This window comes from Gorilla gorilla, chromosome 19 (assembly GCF_029281585.2).
Source record: "Gorilla gorilla gorilla isolate KB3781 chromosome 19, NHGRI_mGorGor1-v2.1_pri, whole genome shotgun sequence".
NCBI lineage: Eukaryota > Metazoa > Chordata > Mammalia > Primates > Hominidae > Gorilla > Gorilla gorilla.
In genome coordinates, this window is record NC_073243.2 from 102,277,319 (window position 1) to 102,296,779 (window position 19,461).

A 19,461-nucleotide genomic window follows, 5' to 3' on the forward strand; every position below is an offset into this window, starting at 1 on the left:
TACTTAGAACCAATAAAGTTCTTGCACAGCTACAGTTGTTGGCCTGCGCTGCTATCAAGGGTCTCTCTCTTTCTCCCTTTCCACCTATGAAGTTTTACTCCTGAGATATCCTTGGCCAGAAAGCACCAAGATTCTGCTGGCATCTCCTCTTCCTGACTCCCTGCCAAGCTCTTTCCCGGGATTCATGTTTCCATGTGGATATAGGCTGATGATGGCAGGAGAGCTCAGGAATGCTGGTGGGAAAATCGACTCTGTTCATCTCCCAGTCCTGGAAGGGTGGCCTGGGATCCTGGGCCAGAATGCTAATTAGTTCAGGGCCTTGGGACAGATGTTTGGGGGATGGAAAATGTCTTCTTGTTTTTGTTCTTTCGTTTTTGTTTTCAGGAGGAATTTGTTTCATAAAGCAGAGTTTGAGTTTGCTGTGAACTGAAGCCTGGATGGATTTATCTAAATCAAGCTCTTTGTGCTGCCTGTGGTTATTTCCTCTAGGACGGAGGAACTGGCTTGTCTCTCAGGCCGGGTTTTCAGTGCTGTGAGTGTTTGTGCTTTGCAGGTATTTAAGAGAGAAAGTGTAAGAGGCTAGACACCACTACATGCTAAAAAGGATTATATAATCTTGGTAACCAACTTTTCTGGTGATTCTATGTTATTTTATTAAATTGATGTACTGTAGTTGACTTAATAATTTTCCTATTGTTGGCCATTTTATTTGTTTTCAAATTTTTACTGTTATAATAAATAATTCCACAATGAACACTTTGGGGTATGAAAATTTTATAGGCTCAAAGCAGAGATAGGCGTTCTGACACAGCCTGGGTATGGCAGGGGTTTCTCCTTGTCCTACAATTTATCTTTCTTCCACAGAAATTTCAGCCCCCTATGGCAGTCTGGAATAGAGATGGAATCTTCCAGTCTTTCTTTCTAGTGACTTCCTTTCCATGTGCTTAAGTTTCTGATCAATGGAATGCAGGTGAAAATAGAGTGTGCAAACTGGGAATGCTCTTTAAAAGAAGGGGCTGTTTGCTTCATCTTTTCCCCTTTCTCCAGACTTCTGCTTGGGATATAAATGTGATTTCTGGATCCCCAATTTTATTTTATATCATGAGGTTGAGGCATGGCAAAGTGGTTAGATGGGAGGAACTGGGGGTCTCTTTATGTTTCGTGGAGCTGGCTTGTCATGACAGGGCTGAAATACTTACATGGGAACAAATACATTTCTGTCTTGTGCAGTATGCTTTTTTTGCGTGTTTGTAACTTGCAGCTGTACACAATCCTACAGTATGCCTGGGTTAACATGAATGTCCTAGATTTTAATGAGTAGTCAGTAGATGGCAAGGAACTGAAAATGGACATCTTGGAAAGTAAGGTTGGAATATGCCCAGTATAAGCTTGCCTGCTGCAGAGGTTTTGTGTTTTGATATGGCTTATCTGCTTTAATGCACCTCATATCAGCATGCCGCATCCATCCGTATCTATTGATACATCAGTGGAAGCCAGATGCAGCAGATACAGTTATCCCCATTTCTTACCTAATAAAACTAAGCTCATCCAGACAACTGGGAAGCTTGCTGAAATTATGGCTCTGCACTAAACTCTAAACCTATTGGATCACAATGCCTGAGGATGGAGCCCAAGACGTAGTGTTTTTATTAAGTGTGCTCAGCGATTCTGATGTGCAGAGATATTTGGGGACTTCTGCCCAATCCTACTGTATTGTAAGATTATTGCTTTGTTTTCCAGGTTGCAGAAACCTTCACCTTAAAAAAATTAAGCTCGCATGTAATGGATCTGAGGAAATATATCAGCATGAAATGGAGCTGAGAGATTGTCTCATCTCTGAGCCATGGTGACCTCGAGTCCTTTGCTTTAAGAACCACAAACTCAGCACCTTCCCTAGGCTTAGATTCATTGAGGAGTCTTTGAGTCTCCATTTACCATCCCTAGATCTCTCTCAGCAATCCTCATCTGAGGTTGTATAATGGCTACAGCTCCCCTTTCAGTTGAATCAAACCCTGTTTATCTACCTAAAGCAGTAACTGAGGGCTCTAAGGAGGGCAGGGAGGGAGAGGAACAGTAATGAGGAGTGCAGATGTGTTTCAGTTTACTTGGGATGTTTTCTCTAGTGAGAACTCTTCCTCTTTGAATAATACATGGCTTCGAAGTCATTAAATCGTTATGTTCCCTGTGTCCCACTGGGAAGATTAACTGTGTGAGCTGAGAGCCCTTGAATGTTTCTTTCTTTTGTGTTTACAATTTTGAAGTCTATATTGTTGGGGCTGTGTGGTGGTAGGTTGCTTCCAAGCATGTTTCCCCTCCTTGTGTCCCACATCTTGCAATGTGACTCTATGCTTCCTCCCATCAAGAGGTGAGGCCTATTTCCCCACCCCTTGGGTCCAGGATGGACTTGCGACTGAGTCTCACCCTGAGGATGTGGATGAAGTGGCCTGTGCAGTTCCAGGTCTAGGCTTAAAAGATCTTGAACACTTTACTTGTTCTTTTTGAAGCATGCTGTGCTGGATGAGAGAGCCCAGGTTTGCCTGCTGTATGAAGAGGGAGACATTGCCCAGTCACCCATCACCCTGGCCCACAGCCAGCTCACTCACCTGAGCAGCTGAGCCCAGAAGAACTTCAGCCCACATGGCTGACCTGTATACATGAGCCACATGGATGGTGGTTGCCTTAAGCCACTAAATTTGGGGATGTTTAATTATGCAGCAAAAGCCAACTGACAGAGGTATCAACATGGGCTACAGAGGGTAGAGAAAATCTTGGGGTGACCACACTCAAGGCATATACTCTAGAGAGATAATGTCGCCCAAATCTCTGACTCTGAGAGAGCAAGAATGTTTCTTGTCCTAATGAGGTAAGAAAATGTCTTCACTGACAGCCTCCCCTTAATATGGCCAAATGAGCCCACTTGTATAACACAATTTGATTTAAAAAAATCTCAGTTATGGATGAGATGGCCTTAAGGACGTGACAGCCTCTGCTGATTGTCCCTGAGTCCTGTGTCTGTCTCTCACTTTTTGGCAAGGAGGAGACAGTGATTATACGGAATGGTCTCTGATATGGTTTGGTTCTGTGTCCTCATCCAAATCTTATCTTGAATTATAATCCCCATGTATAGAGGGAGGAACATGGTGGGAGGTGATTGGATCATGGGAGCAGTTTCTCCCATGCTATTTTTGTGATGGTGAGTGAGTTCTCATGGGAGCTGATGATTTCAAAGTGTGGCACTTCCCCTCCCCCTCCCTCTCTCCCTCTCCCTCTCGCTCTCCTGCCTCCATGTAAGACAAGGCTCGCTTCCCCTTCACCTTCTACCATGATTGTAAGTTTCCTGAAGCCTCCCCAGCAATATGGAACTATGAGTCAATGAAACCTCTTTCGTTTATACATTTTCCAGTTTCAGGTAGCGTCTTTACAGTAGTGTGAAAACAAATTCATACGAGCTCAGGTAATTCTGTCCCAAATCTGATGCTTTCTCCTCAGTATCTTCTAGTTTTGTTTTGCTTTGAGATATTATTCACATACAAGAAAATTCTCCATTTTAAAGTTTAATGATCTTTAGGGTATTTACAAGATCATGCAGCCATCACCACTATCTAACTAGAACATTGCCATCACCCCCAAAAGAAACCCCATACTTGTTACCTCAGTGATTTAAATTTCTTCCAGTTTGAAAAGTATCTCAATTTAATTTTTTCTAGATCAGTTCTTACTGTGCAATCAAAAAGTGCATAATTTTTGATGCCTGTAAAATTGTCATTAAAAAGTCAAACTTTTTCCAAGAAAACAGAAAATAATTTTTTCCAAATGAAATAAATTTAAAGCGTAGGCATGTGCAAAATAGAAAATAACTGTTTTCAGTTAGGGGTATCTTTTTGCAGGAGGAGATGTTTTTACAGATATTAAAGCTCGTGCGCAGGGAGCTTAAATCAGACATGTTCCTTTGGCTTGTGACATGTGGGCTTAAAATCAGTTTTCCTGATATTCCGCTCACTTTTGTAGACTTCAAAGTCCTATCAAAGATTTTGACTCATACACACTGGAAACACATTGCAGGTGAAAATATTAGTAAGCCTGGAAAAAATTAACAAAATTAAAATTTTTATTATAAAAATACTACCTATATATTGTAGAAAATTTGCAAGCTAGAAAGAATGAAATTTACAAGACCGCTGATCAGACCCACTCTGAGTTAACCACTGTCATCATCTCAGTGTGTTTCATTTAAACATTTATTTTGCATTGTCTTAAACTTCAACTTTAATCGTTTTGATGAGCTCAGTAGGTTATATTTACAGTGTATAAATGATCAGTTATGCTATTATTAGAATCATCAACTGCTTTGATGCTTCATGGTTTTCATGCTTGCTTGTGAATACCTTTTCTTAAAGACCTTTCAAAATAGGCTAAGAGAACTTGATGATGGAATGCCTCTAGTAATATTGCTTTTCATCATACCTAATAATGAAATGCTTCTCCCTGAGATACATTATTTCTGACTATTTGTGATAAGCATCTCCCATGAATGGTAGTATGGCACTATCCTGAGAAATGTCTGCAGAAAAAAAAGCAATAGATTTTTCAATTTATGTTCATCTGTGAGGCAATGACTCTTTATTACAGGGGTTTTATATTGTGCTTTAATTCTTCCCCATTCCTGGTAGTTTTTCATTTTTTTCTGTTTTTAAAACCTTATTTTAACAATGGAATGCTTTGAATCTTCACTGTCTTGTTGGAAAGACAATAAACTAAAACAATCAATTGTGATTGATTATCACATATACTTATATACTATTTTATGGCAGATATTCATTATATACTATCTTTTCAAAAATAGCATGCCAGGGTTAAGACTTAATAGCATGTTCATATTTGATCATGTTGAAAAAGAGGAAAGCAAAGAATCAAAACAGTGTATAGCTGACAGTTGATAAACTGTGGATCATAAAATAGTCACTTTTTAATGGAAACTCATGATTTTATATTATGATTTTTATGATAAAGACATATAATCCTTGAGAGAGGAAATTTACACCTTGATGACTTCCTCTCTATTGACACATGAGAGTTAATTCCACAATCAATTCAAAGTTGGGTCTGTCTATGTGTCCAGGCTGTTGATTAGTTAGGGCATACACATGTATTTTTAAAAAGGATAAAAATGCCTGTTTCTATGAAGTGTAAGTTTCGGGAACATTAATGACCCTAAGAGGGTGACCACTTCTCATTCTTGCCATTCCAAAGCTGGTGGAGTTATAGAATCCTGAGATATAAATATAGTTTTGTTTTTTTGTTTGAATACTCTGAAGAGTAACAATTTTAGAACAAATACAAAACATGCTCATTTTGTGGCATTTACTATGGGACATGTGAGATGTTGAGTATGTATATTTATAGTTGTTCTACCAGGGTTCCTTTTTTTTTTGGTCAGGGATCAGAATTTAGCAAATGTACAATACAGACTTGAGTAGATATTATTTGCTGTGGATCCCCTGCTATCCTTGGCAGCATGCAATGTAGCAGAAGGAAGTCTTTCTCTTGGGACCTGCAGACCCGTAGGGCTTGCTTTCTCTCTCTTTTTTAGTGGTTTTAGGCTGATATCTTGGCTTTTCCTCATTAAATAAAAAGATAGGAGATTATCTATCTATCTGTTGTCTATCCATCTATCTATCTATCATCTATCATCTATTTATCTAATATAAACACACATTGACTTGTTTGTGCATTAAGAAGAGAGAGGGTTCACTTACACCAGTTGTACATCTAAGCCCGAGACTTCAGACATGGAGTGTGTTTGCTTCTTGATGCTGACCAGCATCTAATCCACATTTCTGGTATTTTCCCCCAATCCTGTGAAGCCTCTGGCTTGTACTGCAATTGATTCTTGCTGGCTATCTTAATCTGGTCTGTCTCCAAGTGTCAAGGAATCTGACACTTGACGTAGCTACTTTGATCAATTACAACCTCCTTTTCTACTCCTTTAAGGGAAGTTTATTTGGAAGGCTTTTGGGGAGCTTAATTACATTTCCTTTTATCCATTTGAAAATAAACAGCATTTCATTTACATCACCCATGTGTTCACCATTCTGCCTCGCCTTCTCCAGCACGCCATGTGAGAGAGAAGGAGAAACACTGCGTTAAGATGTATAGTTCATGGAGAAATTTCAAAATATCCTGACAGATTGCAGAAATAAATGCTAAACAATAACAGTGTTTACACTCAGTAATGAGATAATTTATTACTAAGTTAGTGGGACTTTTCTGTTCCTGTTTTGCAAATGTGGAAGCAAAGTCAGAGGAAGGATATTTTTCTCCCCAAAGTCATACACTTTTTTTTCTGACAGATCCAGCAAAAGAAATATAATTTCTCCGTATTTTATCTTCTCCTTAGTCCATTGAGTCACCAAAATTAGGCAAGTAAATTGGGTCATAGAGAAGGTAAGCTATGTCATTGTTGAATGATTCAGATGTATCCACATTGCCCTTCATTCTAGAATAAAGAAAGAATGTAGGACTGACCAATCAGCTTGCATTTGTAGACAAATGCTTCAGTGATTTTAAATTTTGTTCTGGAATGTAGAATGTATTCCCTATATGAACTTTCATGGAATATCTGGATGAAAAAAAATGGGCTCGAGAACAGTGGAATCGATTAGAATAAAAACACTACAGTAACCATGATTGATTTCCAAATTTTTCACTCTAGATATTCCTGCTTAGATAAGAGAACATTCTTGGCATGGACTTTCCTTAAAGTGAGATAAAATTCTTAGCATTTTGTGAGCATTTTTTTTTTTTTACTTTTCATTGATTTAGAAAACTCAGGCATAAATGTATCAATTAACAATAAATATGTATTTAATGCTGACATTAAGGAAACCTACAGATGTCTAGCCAGATCCCATTGTCTTCAAGTACTGTCACAGAAAGAAGTCCATTTAACATCAAAGGGGGCTGCATGCCTCAGCAAAAGACAGAGCAGAGGAAGATGAGTGTTTTAGGAAAGTACTTTACCTGTAATGATGATGGCTGAATCATGTTGAATTGTGCCTGGGTTGGAAAGAAAAGAATAGTGGAGTGTCAGATTTGTATTCTGGAAAGCATTTTAAACTTGAAAACCAGACTGGAGTGAAATAGAGGAGCTAAGGTAACCTAAGGAATATGAAGGAAGAATCTTGGAAGAGATTCTTTGAGTGGTCTGCAAATGGGAAAAGAGATGAAGTCAATAATGAAAACCAAGTTAGAATTGATGAGACCAGCCAATTTGGAGGTTTAGGAGGCAGAGACAGATGTGGCAGGATGTACTTTCAATTCTATAAATTTGATGTAGAATGTATAATTAGGATGGGAGGTCAAATATAATTCATTTTCAAGCATTATTTGGCAGTCATGTATGACTTTATTTACAGTTATCCATGACCTTTATGCAATATGTATCAGTTAGAATACAGGCTAAGGAATCTATACTGTAAGAAAGAGACCCAAAATATTGTGGCTTAGAACAAACAGACCTTTCTTTCTCTGTTCTGTAACAGTCCAGAGGGGTGCAGTCAAGGGTGCTTTGTCAACTGTGGTGTGGCCCTGCCAAACTCAACACATGGCTTCCACTTCTGGATCCAAGATGGCTGCTGCAAGTCTAGTCATCCCCAGGCCAACAAAGTGGGAGAAGGGCCAGGAGGTTCATACATATCCTTTTCTAGAGTTGACCTCGAAGTGGTTTCTTTACTAGTTTGCAAGGGCTACTGTAACAAAGTTCCAGAGACTGATGGATTAAACAATAGAAATGTATTGTCTCACAATTCTGGAAGCTAGAAGTTCAAGACTGAGTATTGGCAGTTGGTTCTTTCTGAGGGCTGTGAGGAAAAGATCTGTTCCAAGCCTCTCTTCTTGACTTGTAGGTTACCATCTTCTCCCATTGTCTCTTCCATTGTCTTCTCTCTGTGGGTATCTCTGTGTCCAATTTCCCCCTTTTTATAAAGAAACTAGTCATATTAGATAAGGTCCTTGTTTAAAATGACCTCATTTTAACTTGATTACCTCTATAAAGACCTTATCTCCAAATAAGTTCACATTCCTCAACAGGGGTTAGGATTTTATTATATGAATTTGTGGGGAACACAGTTCAACTCACAACAGTGTCCCTTCCTTCTGCTCACAACCCATTGCTAAAACTTAATCCATGTCTACACCAAATTGCAAGAAAGGCAATTCAGAAATGTAGCTTTTCCTCTGGGCAGTCAGATGACCAACTAAAACTGAAGAGAAAGAAACTGGGAGGCATGGTCTCTGCCACCCAGTGACTGTCCACATGGCTTGCTTTCACTACCCATGAACTGTTCTCCGGCAGTGACCAAGTTTGTTTTGGTCACTGTTTATTCCCAGCACCTACCATGGTGACTATTACTAAGTTCCTGGCCCCCTATTCTAGACAAGGCAGAGGAGTAGGCAGGAGAGCTTGGTGGAAATGGTGAAATAGTGGTGACTGAGCAGCAGGTAACCTCTAGGTAGTTTTCTATGGGGTTCTGTTCTTGGTTCCCTATTCTCACTCTACTGACTTTTTTTTGGGCCTTTTCATTCTCATCTGTGACTTTGGCCATAGTTTTGTTGAATTCCTCCTATATCTTTATCTCTGGCCTCCCTTACCTTCACACTTATAGCCCAATCATCTGCTGGATTGATCCATTCATTTGTCCTCTATGTCCTCCAAGCTCAACACATGTAAAATAAAACTCATCTCTTACCCACCTCTCTACACCTCTTCAACTTCATATATATACATACATACATATATATAATATTATTATATGTATACTCTAATGTTTACCAGTCATTCATTTAATGAATATTTATCGAACATCTTCTCTTTTTCTCTGAACCAGACAGTATTCCAGGTACTGGGGATGTAGTATAGTCTTTGCCCTCATGAAATTCATGGGTTATTGGGTTGGGCAGGGGGGTGAAGGACAATACAGATAAATATACATGGTGATTTATGCTATAGAGGGTGAATTCATAGAAAATAACAGTGAGACCTACTTTAGAGACAGAGTGGGAGAGAAAGTCTCTCTGAGGAGATGAAAGTTGAAATAATGATAAGAGTAAGCAATGCGGGGGGAGGAAGTTTGGGGCAGAAGGAATATCACGTGCACAGCCCCTGTGATGAGAAAGGGTGTGTCACGTTTGAGAAAGGAAAGGGTGCCCAAGAGGCTGTTGTGTTGGAAGGTTGAGGGAAAGGATGGCTTGTCATTTGGTTGGAGAGACTGGCAGAAACACATCATAAGGGCCCTGTAATTTTCAACATGCTATGCTTCAGATGTCTATGAAACACACAGATGTGGACATGAAGTAAGCAGCTGGATGTCTAAACCTGGGTTTCATTGGCCTGAATGTATCAACTTGGAGTGATCAGAATGTGGGTGTTGTTAAAGTCATGGTAATAGATATGATTTTCTAGGCAGAAGAAGAAGAAGAAAAAAGGGCAGAGTTCCGAGGTATTCAGAAGCAGGGAGGAACCAGCAGAGGAGATGGAGCAAATGCGTCTGGCAAAGTCAGAGGAAGAGGTGGAGAAGGCAGTGTAAGACGAGGCTCAGGAACAACTGTCCTAGCTTGTGGCCTTTGAGCTTACATATTTTATACCTCTTCACCACTAAGTTTAGGGGGCAGGGGATGCCCACTTCATGAACAGACCTCACTCTTTAGGCTTATGGGTATGGGGATTTTAAAATATGTAAGAAAAATTTTAGTCCGTTTGGACTGCTATAACAAAATGCCATAGACTGTGTGGTTTACAAGCAACAGAGATTTACATCTCATTGTTCTGGAGGCTGGAAACCCCAGAACCAAGGTGTCAGCAGATTCAGTGTCTGGTGAGGACCAGTTCCTAGTTCACAGGTGGCTTCTTCTTGCTGCATCCTCTCATGGTGAAGTGTCTGGGCAGCTCTCTGGGGCCTCTTTTAGAAAGATACAAATCATGTTTATGAGGACGTTACTCTCATGACCTAATCATCTCCCAAAAGGGCCACCTTCTGATAACACCACCTTGGTAATTAGGTTTCAACATATGAGTTTTAGGGGAACACACACATTTAAACCATAACAAGGAACATCCACGTGAGGTCATGGGATAGGAACCAGGCATAGTCTTGGGGCATAGCTGGGGGTCTTCAGCCAGTGGGTAAAGTGCTGGTATAGACAGAGAGGAGCTTTCTTTGGTGTGGGTGTAGACAAAGAGAAGACATTCATGTGCAGATAGTGCAACATTTTCCATTGGAAGAAGACTGGGTGATTGTCAGGCAAGGCTCCATTCTCATCAGCCTCCTGGGCCCTCAAGCAATGCCCTTTGCCATGATATTCAGAAGGGTCCACTTTTCTAAGGCTCCCTGGATTATGGATCCTCCTCCTTCTCAGCAGTTTTCCAGATATTAGCACCTCACTTCCAGGGGCTCCATCTGGTGGTAATCTCTCCATTGCTTCCATATCCCTCTAGCAGTTCTCTTGTGCATCCTCATCTCAAGCCTTCTTTATACCCCCACGTCCCCCTGAAACCTACTGTCTTCTTACTCCTCATGGCCCATTAAACTCAGAGCCAGAATAAGTCCAGGTGTGGCTTGCCTTTCCATGAAGACCAAAGACTTCCAACCTCTCCCAGAAGTGAGGAGAAGAATTTATATTTAATCTCTCTCATACAGCACAAAACACATGGAGAAAATCCTGAGCATGGTGAAGTTTCTATATTCACACAGGCTGAAACTTTCATATCTTGCCACAGGAGACACATACAAGTCAAGAGAGAAGAATATTTTCAGAGACGAGAATATGTCAAATGCTAATGCGAGGTCAAGTAATATCTCACTGGCACCCTTTGGATTTGGCAGATAAAGACATTGGTGACCTTGCCTTTCATTGGATGATGGAAACAAAAGACAGATTGGGGTCTGTTGAAGAGTAAGTGAGATATAGCTTCCCCTAGCACACATGCTAAAAGTAGACTTGTCCTGCCTCCCAGAGACCAAGGCACATTCAAGCCTCTGTTCTACCTGTGTTTCACACACATGAGAATCGATAATAAAAATAAAAGAATGAGTGTAAGAGAAGGAAAGTATGGGGGAGAGAGGTTCCATGCAAAGTTTATGACCACAATCAGCCTGAAAGTATCTTCACTAACTTGAGTTGTTCACTTTTAGGCACGTCAGATATTTGGCATCATCCAGAAAGAAGGTGCGTTTTAAAAAATATTTTATTTTGAGACAATTGTAGATTCATGTGTGGCTCTAAGAAGGAATACAAAGAGATCCCATTTAAGAATGAAGGTCTTCATTGGCATTGATAAAGGATAGAGGTGGAAAGAACAGAGAATGTAATCAAGGTGGTGATGTGATTTTTATTACTGGATCAAGGATTTTAAGCTGGACATGGAGAAAAGTGAAAAGTGGAGAGGACCTGTCTTCATCTGCTCAGGCTGCTACAAGAAAATATCAGACTGGGTGGCTTAAATAACAGCCATTTATTTGTCACAGTTCTGGAGGTCCAAGATCAGGATGCAAGCATGATTGGGTTCTAGTGAGGGCCCTCTTCCTGGCTTGCAGATGAATAACTTCTTGCTGTGTCTCGTAAGGCCTGGTATCTCCTCCTCTTCTTATAAGGACACTAATCCCATAATGGAGGGTCTACCTTCATGACCTCATCTAAACCTAATCACCTCCCAAAGACTCCACCTACTAATACCATCACATTGGAAGTTCAGCCTTTGACATATGAATTTTGAGGGAACACAAATATTCAGTCCATAACATTCCCTTCATGGCCCTCTGAAATTCCTGTCTTTCTTACATGCAAAAGACATGTATTCTATCCCAACAGTCCCCCAAATTTTAACTTATTCTAGCATCAGCTCTAAAATTTAAAGTCTAAAGTCTAGTCTAAAGAGAGACTTGAGGTATGCTTCGTCATGAGACAGAATTCCTCTCCAGCTATGAACCTGTGAAACCAGACAAGTTATGTGCTTCCAAACTGCAATGATGAGACAGGTATAGGATAGACGTTCTCATTCCAAAAGGGAAGAATAGGAAAGAAGGAAGAAGGAGTGATGGGTCATAAGGAAGTTCTTAGCAAGACAAAAATTTAAATTTGTCTTAGCAGGACAATGATGGCAGCATCATTCTCACAGTGCAATGGACTCGCCCTGCTCCTCCTGCTCCATGGGGACCCACCCACTAGGATATCTTCAGTGGCCCCACCCGTATGGCAATAGTTGGGAACATTCTGACCTATTGAAATGAGAGAGCTAGCCCTGTCCTGTGAGACCAGGGAGGAACTAGGTCCACCTCATAAGCCTGTGGTGAAAGTGGTAGCCCTAATAATCTCTGAATCATCTTCCCCATCACCCTATTTTTTCTCTGAGGAATGGTATATGTTTGCAGCCTTCATTCTGTCTCATTTTCTCTGTTTCTTTTCATCCTATTTGTCAAAGTTTTTGCTGATCCCATTTCTTGCTTCTGTTGAGGTGGCTGATTAGGTCCATGGTTGACACCCACACTAGTCTCCTCATCAAATAGCCATACCCTTAATATTATCTTCCAAACATTCTCATTTTTAAAAAATATGGATAGGCTAAGGATTTTCCAAATCTTTAAGTTCTGGTTCTTTTTTACTCGACAATTCCTTCTTTAATTGATTTCTCTCTTCTTATATTTTTCTATAGGCAGTTGGGAGGAACGAAGCCACTCTTTCAACACTTTGCTCAGAAATCTCCTCAGCTAAATAGCTAACTTCATTTATGAACACGTTAGTCAAGTTCTTTGCCACTATATAATAGGGATTGCCTTTACTTCATTGCCTGATAACATGTTCCTTGTTTTCATCTGTGACTTCATCAGAATGGCTCATATTTCTACCAACATTCGGTGTTCACAGTCACTTATGTAGTCTCTAAGAAGGTGGATGTGTTCTCTGCAGATTTCTTCTTTTCTTTCTGAGTCTTCATCAGACTCCCCTTTAGTAGTCCTTTCATGGCAATCTTGGCTTTTTCTAGCATGCACTTCAAAACTCTTTCAGTCTCTACCTAATACCAGTTCCAAAGCTGCTTTCACATTTTAAGGAGATTTTTAGAGCAACACCCCACTTCTTGGTACAAATTTCTGTCTCAGTTAACTTGGGCTACTTTTTTTTTCATGTTCTAATAAAACTTCATTTTAAATTTTATTTTATTTTAATTAAGTTTGTTTTGATTTGTTTTTTTTTATTTCAATAGGTTTTTAGGGATCAGGTTGTGTTTGGTTATACTCAAGCAGTGTACACTGCATGCAGTGTCTAGTCTTTTATCCCTTACCTCCCATCATTACCCTTGAGTCTCCAAAGTTCAATGTATCATTCTTATGCCTTTGCTTCCTCATAGCTTAGCTCCCACTTATGACTGAGAACATATGTTTGCTTTTTCATTCCTGAATTACTTCACTTATAATAATAGTCTCCAATTCCATCCAGATTGCTGTGAATGCCATTACTTAATTCCTTTTTCATGGCTGAATAGTATTCCACGGTATATAGCTACACCAAATTTTCTATATCCACTAGTTGATTGATGGGCATTTGGGCTGGTTCCATATTTTTGAAATTGCAAATTGTGCCGCTATGAACAGGCATGTGCAAGTATCTTTTTCGTACAATGACTTCTTTTCCTCTGGGTAGATACCTAGTAGTGGGAATGCTGGATCAAATAATAGATCTACTTTTCATTCTTTGAAGAATGTCCACACTTTTCCATAGTGGTTGTACTTGTTTACATTCCCACCAACAGTGTAAATGTGTTCCTTTTTCAGTACATCCATGCCATCATCTATTATCTTTTCATTTTTTGAATATGGCCATTCTTGCAGCAGTGAGGTGGTATTGCATTGTGGTTTTTATTTGCATTTCCCTGATAATTAGTGATGTTCAGTATTTTTTTCATATGCTTGTTGACCATTTGTATATCTTCTTTTGAGAATTTTCTATTCATGTCCTTAGCCCACTTTTGGATGGGATTGTTTGTTTTTTTCTTGCTGATATTTTTTGAGTTCTCTGTAGATTCTGGATATTAGTCCTTTGTCAGATGTATAGATTATGAAGACTTTCTCCACTCTGTAGGTTGTCTGTTAACTTTGTTGATTATTTCTTTTGCTGTGCATAAGCTTTTTAGTTTAATTAATTTCCATCTATTTGTCTGTTTTTGTTGCATTTGTTTTTGGGTTCTTGGTCATGAACTCTTTGCCTAAGCCAATGTCTAGAAGAGTTTTTCTGATGTTATCTTCTCAAATGTTTATGGTTTCAGGTCATAGATCTAAGTCTTTGATTTATCTTGAGTTGATTTTTGTATAAGATGAGAAATGAGGATCCAGTTTCATTCTTCTACACATGGCTTGCCAATTGTCACAGCACCATTTGTTGAATAGGGTGGCCTTTCCCTACTTTATGTTTTTTGTTTCCTTTGCTGAAAATCAATTGGCTGTAAGTATTTGACTCTTTATTTCTTTTCTGGATTCTTTATTCTGTTCCATTGGTCTATGATTTTTGTACCAGTACCATGCAGTTTTGATGACGATGGCCTTATAGTAGTTTGAAGTCAGGCAGTGTGATGCCTCCAGATTTGTTCTTTTTGCTTCATCCTTCTTTGGCTATGTGGACTCTTTTTTGGTTCCGCAGGAATTTTAGGATGGCTTTTTCTAGTTCTGTGAAGAATGATGGTGATATTTTGATGGAAGTTGCATTGAATTTATAGATTGCTTTTGGCTGTATGGTCATTTTCACAATATTGATTCTACACTTCCATGAGCATGGGATGTGTTCCCATTTGTGTTATCTACAATTTCTTTCAGCAGTGTTTTGTAGTTTTCCTAGTAGAGGTCTTTTACCTTGTTGATTAGGTATTTTCCTAAGTATTTTATTTTATTTTTTTTTTGCAGCTATTGTAAAAGGGATTGAGTTCTTGATATGATTCTCAGCTTGGTCATTGTTGGTATATAGCAGAGCTACTGATTTGTGTGCATTAATTTTGTATCTTGCAACTTTGCTGAAATCATTTTCCAGTTCTAGAAGCTTTTTGGATGAGTCTTTAGAGTTTTCTAGATATAGAATCATGTCATCAGCAAACAGTGACAGTTTGACTTCCTCTTTACTGACCTTGATGTCCTTAATTTCTTTCTCTTGTCTGATTGCTCTGGCTAGGACCTCCAGTACTGTGTTGAATAGAAGTGGTGAACCTGGGTATCCTTGTCTTGTTCTAGTTCTCAGTGGGAATTATTTCAACATTTCCCTGTTCAGTGTAATGTTGGCTGTGGATTTGTCATAGATGGCTTTTATTACCTTAAGGTATGTCCCTTCTATGCTAATTTTGATGAAGGTTTTAATTATAAAGGGATGCTGGATTTTGTCAAATGTTTTTCTGCATCTATTGAGATGATCATGTGATTTTTGTTTTTAATTTTGTTTATGTGGTGTGTCACATTTATTGACTTACATATGTTATACCATCCCCACCTTTCTGGTGTGAGACCCACTTGATCATGGTGGATTATCTTTTTGATATGCTGTTAGATTCTGTTAGCTAGTATTTCATTGAGAATTTTTGCATCTATGTTCGTCAGGGATATGGGTCTGTAGTTTCCATTTTTTTGGTTATGTCCTTCCCTGGTTTTGGTATTAGGGTGATACTGGCTTCATTGAATGATTTAGGGAGAATTTCCTCTTTCTCTATTGTTTGGAATAGTGTCAATAGGATTGTTACCAATTCTTCTTTGAATGTCTGATAGAATTCGGCTGTGAATCTGCCTGGTCCTGGATGTTTTATTTTTGATAATTTTTTTAAATTACCATTTCAATCTTTCTGCTTCTTGTTAGTCTGTTCAGAGTCTCTATATCTTCCTCATTTAATTTAGGAGGATTGTATATTTCCAGGAATTTATCTGTCTTCTCTAGGTTTTCTAGTTTATGTGCATATAGTTGTTCATAGTAGCCTTGTATAATCTTTTGGATTTCTGTGGTATCAGTTCTAATATCTCCCATTTGTTTTGTAATTGAGCTTATTTGGATCTTCTGTCTTCTTTTTTTTTTGTTTATCATGTTAATGGCCTATCAATTATATTTATCTTTTCAATGAACTACCTTTTTGTTTCATTTATATTTTGCATTGTTTTCTTTTGTTTCAATTTCATTTAGTTTTGCTCTGATCTTGATTATTTCTTTTCTTCTCCTGGGCTTGGGTTTTGTTTGTTCTTGTTTCCGTAGTTCCATAAGGCATGAGCTTAGATTGTCTATTTGTGCTTTTTCAGACTTTTTGATTTAGGCATTTAATGCTATGAACTTTCCTCTTAGCACTGCCTTTGGTGTATCCCAGAGGTCTTGACAAGTTTTATCACTGTTATTGTTCAGTTCAAAGAATTTTTTATTTCCATCTTGATTTTATTGTTGAAACAATGATTATTCAGAAACAGGTTATTTAATTTCCATGTATTTGCATGGTTTTGAGGGTTTCTTTTGGAGTTGGTTTCCAATTTTATTCCACTGTGGTCTGAGAGAGTACTTGATATAATTTTGATATTCTTAAATTTATTGAGGCTTGTTTTGTGGCCTACCATATGGTCTATCTTGGAGAATGTTCCATGTGCTGAAGAATAGATTGTATAATCTGCAGTTGTTGGATAGAATGTTCTGTAAATATCTGTTAAGTCCGTTTGTTGTGGGGTATGATTTAAGTCCATTGTTTCTTTGTTGACTTTCTGTCTTGATGACCCATCTGGTGCTGTCAGTGGAGTATTAAAGTCCCCCACTGTTATTATGTTGCCATCAATGTCATTTCTTAGGTCTAGTAGGGTAATTGTTTTATAAATTTGGGAGCTCCAGTGTTAGGTGCATATATATTTAGGATTGTGATATTTTCCTGTTGCATTAGTCCTTTTATCATTATATAATGTCCCTCTTTGTCTTTTTAAACTGCTGTTGCTTTAAAGTTTGTTTTGTCTGATATAAGAATAGGTAACCCTACTCTCTTTTGGTGTCCCTTGGCATGGAATATCTCTTTCCTCCCCTTTACCTTAAGTTTATGTGAATCCTTATGTGTTAGGTGAGTCTCTTGAAGACAGCAGAAACTTGGTTGGTGAATTCTTATCCATTCTGCCATTGTGTAGTCTTTTAAGTGGAGCATTTAGACCATTTACATTCAATGTTAGTATTGAGATATGAGGTACTATTCTACTCATCATGCTATTTGTTGCCTAAATACCTTTTTTTCATTGTGTTATTATTATATAGTCCTGTGAGATTTATGCTTTAAGGAGGTTCTATTTTGTGTGTTTCAAGGATTTGTTTCAAGATTTAGAGCTCCTTGTAGCAATTCTTGTAGTGGTGGCTTGGTAGTGGCAAATTTTCTCAGCCTTTGTTTGTCTGGAAAAGACTGTATCTTTCCTTCATTCATGAAGCTTAGTTTCACTGGGTACAAAATTCTTGGCTGATATTTGCTTTGTTTGACGAGGCTAAAGATAGGACCCTAGTCCCTTCTAACTTATAGGGTTTCTGCTGAGAAGTCTGCTGTTAATCTGGTAGGTTTTCCTTTATAGATTACCTGATGCTTTTGCCTCACAGCTCTTAAAATTCTTTTCTTTGACTTGACTTTAGATAACCTGATGACCATGTGCCTAGGTGATGAACTTCTTGTGATGAATTTCCCAGGTGTTGTTTGAGCTTCTTATATTTGGAAGTCTAGATCTCTAGCAGGCCAGGAAAGTTTTCCTCATTTATTCCCTTAAATATATTTTCCAAACTTTTAGATTTATCTTCTTCCTCAGTAACACCAATTATTCTTAGGTTTGAACATTTAACATAGTCCCAAACTTCTTGGAGGCTTTTTCCATTTTTTAAAATTCTTTTTTGTGTTAAATGAATTGAATTAATTTCAAAGGCTGGTCTTCAAGCTCTGACATTCTTTCTTTTGCTTGTTCAATTCTATTGCTTAGACTTTCCAGTACATTTTGCATTTCTCTAAGTGTGTCCTTGATTTCCAGAAGTTGTGATTGTTTTTTATTTGTGCTATTTCACTGAAGACTTTTCCTTTCATATCCTGTATCAGGTTTTTGATTTCTTTAAGTTGGACTTTACCTTTCTCTGGTGCCTCCTTGACTTGCTTAATGATTGACCTTCTTAATTCTTTTTTTTTTTTTTTTTTTGAGACGGAGTCTTGCTCTGTTGCCCAGGCTGGAGCGCAGTGGCGTGATCTAGGCTCACTGCAAGCTCTGCCTCCAAGGTTCACGCCATTCTCCTGACTCAGCCTCCCAAGTAGCTGGGACTACAGATGCCCGCCACCACGCCTGGCTAATTTTTTTGTATTTTTAGTGGAGATGGGGTTTCACCATGTTAACCAGGATGGTCTCAATCTCCTGATCTCGTGATCCGCCTGCCTTGGCCTCCGAAATTGCTGGGATTACAGGTGTGAGCCACCGTGCCCAGCCCTTTATTCTTTTAATTCAGAGATTTTGTCTTGGTTTGGATCTATGATCTTGGTTTGGATCCATAGATCTTTGGACCTATGATCTTTTGAGGGTGATAAAGAACAGTGCTTTGTCATATTAGCAGAATTGCTTTTCTGGTTCCTTCTCCTTCGGGTACATTATGTCAGAGGGAAGATCTGGGACTCAAGGGCTGCTTGTTCAGATTCTTTTGTTCCATGGGGTGCTCCTTTGATGAGGTCTTTGCTCTCTTCACCTAGGGTTGGGACTTCCTGGGAGCTGAACTGCAGTGATTGTTTTTGCTTTTCTGGGTTTAGCCACGCAGAGGAGCTACTGAGCTCTGGGCTGGTACTGGGGAACATCTGCAGGGTCCTGTGATGTGATCTGTCTTCAGATCTCTCAGCCATGGATACCAGAACCTGCTCCCATGAAGGTAGCAGGGGAGTAAAGTAGACTTTGTGAGGGTCCTTGGTTGTATTTTGGTTTAGTGTGTTGGTTTTGTGTTGGTTGGCTGCCAGCCAGTAGGTGGTGCTTTCAAGAGTGCATCAGCTATGGTACTATCAGGAGGATGCAAGCTTGCCCTAGGGATGCCTGGTTAAGTATTCAGGTTTCTCAGGCAGTTGGCAGGGCCATAGAGCTCCCAAGAGATTATGACCTTTGTCCTCAGCTACCAGGGTGGGTAGAGAAAGACCACCAGGTTGGGGCAGGGATAGATATGTCTGAGCTCAGACTCTCCCCAGGCAGGGCTTGCCGTGGCTGCTGTGGGGGATGGGGGAGTTGTTCCCAGGCCAATGGAGTTATGTTCCCAGAGGAATTATGGCTGCCTCTGCTGTGTCATGCACGTTGCCAGGAAAGTGTGGGAAAGCCAGCAGTCACAGGCCTTGCCCCCTTCTGATGCAGCCAGCAGTCCTAAAAGCTGGTCTCACTTCCCACTGTGCCCTACAACAGCATTGAGTCTATTTCCAGGCGGCCAGTGACCAGG

The 19,461-nt window shown here is 39.3% G+C and overlaps 1 protein-coding gene across 10 annotated transcripts in view; it reads left to right on the forward strand.

Annotated features, from left to right (window-relative positions):
* Positions 1–19,461, forward strand: part of TAS2R1 (taste 2 receptor member 1) — a 286,550-nt gene that overhangs the window by 89,331 nt on the left and 177,758 nt on the right. The window contains exons 1-2 of one of the 10 annotated variants that reach the window (XM_063700846.1): positions 10,928–10,950; positions 11,190–11,223. The exons of the other annotated variants lie outside the window; for them this stretch is intronic. The gene's annotated coding sequence lies outside the window, so the exon portion shown is untranslated. Of the gene's footprint in view, positions 1–10,927; positions 10,951–11,189; positions 11,224–19,461 lie in introns of those variants that run through there. 10 annotated transcript variants of the gene reach the window in all.